Source organism: Capsicum annuum, chromosome 12 (genome assembly GCF_002878395.1).
Source record: "Capsicum annuum cultivar UCD-10X-F1 chromosome 12, UCD10Xv1.1, whole genome shotgun sequence".
Taxonomy (NCBI): domain Eukaryota; kingdom Viridiplantae; phylum Streptophyta; class Magnoliopsida; order Solanales; family Solanaceae; genus Capsicum; species Capsicum annuum.
Window position 1 is genome coordinate 128788703 of NC_061122.1, and position 2431 is coordinate 128791133.

Consider the following 2431-nt stretch of genomic DNA (forward strand, 5'->3'; position numbering starts at 1 on the left):
TCGATAAAATATTTTCTTATCGATTTTTGGTTTATCGATTTTGGTCTTTAACGATTTGATTTTCGGTTTAACCAATAAGAAAATACTCATAAAACAGAAATAGTAACAACTAATATAAAAAAAAAAAATCTTAGTTACCGCAAAAATCTTCCACAATGCATTTTAATTTACAAGAATCTTCAAAATTAAATTGAATGTTAGATAAAAAAAAAAACTAAATCCTTATTGTTGGAAGCTACTAAATGCTTCAAGCTTTCTAATACGATAATACCCTTGCTTTATATTGTGCCTTTGTTGTCCTAAAAAGGTTAATACTTTGTGACTCATTGAATTGAGAATAAGTAGTGTATATATATATCCTAATTTTTTGTCTTACGTCTTTGTCAAAAGCATCTGCTTTTTCAATAAGATTATTTATTCTTATTAGTGAATTATCTTTAGGGATTTTGATTTCCTTAACTATATATATATATAGAGAGAGAGAGATAGATAGATAGATAGATAGATAGATATAAACCGAACCGTTTACTCTATAAAATTTTTAATAAAATCAATAAAAAATTGTTAACCCAATAGCATTTTTATCGGTTCGATTTTTGCATACTCCTAAGGGAGATTCTCTTGATCGTTAATTATAATGAAGGGAACCTTTATTTATAGAAAAAATTAACATTGGTTTCTAACTTTTTCATAAATAGATATTCATTATATATAGGGGCGGGCGTTCGGTATTCGATTCGGTATTTTTAAAGTTCAGGTTCGAAAATTGATATTTGAACGTAGATACCACATACCATACTTATAAATATCGGTTCGGTAATCGGTAAATTAAAGTTTGATTCGGTACGGTAATTGGTAATATCATATTAAAGTTGATGATGTGCAAATGTACATTTAAACTTCAAAGAGTATATTTAATAGAAATCCTATTTAGTATTATTTTTGTTGCTATTTACGTTATATTACGAAGGTCCAAGAGATTCTTTGGGATGAGTAATACTATTGTCTATTTGGTTGGTTAGACATATCGTATTATATATATATATATATATATATATATACATACATACATATAATTCGGTATTATATATATATATATATACATACATATAATTCAGTATTCGGTATTTACTGAATACCAAACGACATTAATATCTTATACCAAATCCAATCCTAAATACCAAATATCGAATTACCGAATACCAATTACCAAATTTTTTGGTTCGGTTCGGTAATTCAGTTTTTGGTAATTTATGCCCAACCCTAATTATATATGATAAAGTAGACATTCACTATATATGGTAAAGTAGATATTCGCTGATATTCGCTATATATAGTAATATATTCGCTATATATAGTAATATATTTACAACACTCAACACTTCAGCTTGAATATCTAATTGATAGATAATATGCCTCGTTAAAACCTTACTAGAAAGCATATAGGTTGCCTCATTAAAAACCTTACAAGAAAAATTTTGTGGGACAAAATCTCGTAAGGGAAAAAGAGTACAACACGTATTAACACTCCTTAATGAGAACATCCTTAAGCCTTTGCATCCCGATCTTGGACACAATCTTCTTGAAAGTTAAATTGGAGGAGACTTGGTGGATAAATTAACCACATTGTCACTTGAAAAAATATGTTGCACGTTAATATTATCATTCTTTTGCAGCTCGTGTGTATAGAAAAACTTTGGTAAAATGTGCTTCGTTCTATCTCCTTGAGTCCTCCCTTAAGTTGTGTTCTGTATGTTGCATTATCCTCATAAAAAATCATGGGTACTTTATCACATTTCAAACTATATTTTTTGCGAATGAGATGTATCGTGGACCTCAACCACACATACTCTCGGCTTGCTTGATGAATAGTTATTATCTCAGCATAGTTCGATAAAGTGGCTATGATAGACTGCTTTGTATATCCCCAAGATATGACAGTATCCCCATATGTGAACATATTGTATGTTTGAGATCGAAATTTATGTGGGTTAAATAAATACCCAACATTAGCATAATCAACAAGATCGGGACCACAAAATAAGATCATGTTGAACCCATTTCGATATCTCTTTGTAGGAGCAGAACTATACTTTGCTAACAAATTAACTGAAAAATGTTATATCGGACCTTGTAGTATTTGCAAGATATATCAGTGCATCAACTGTACTAAGATATGATACTTCATAACCAATCCAAATTGGTATATTTCTCATTTCAGCAAATAATCTATTGCTTTTAAAAACTCTCCAAGAGTTCCAATAATTTTCAAACTATAAATTTATGCAATATAACGATTATAGATAAGTTTCCAGAAACTTATATATGCTTCAAACATTTTGAATCCTTAAAAAAGTTTTCATGTAAATTTTGTCAAATGACAATATTCAACATTTCATGAGTGATATCTTCAAGTGTTTGGATTGCAAAT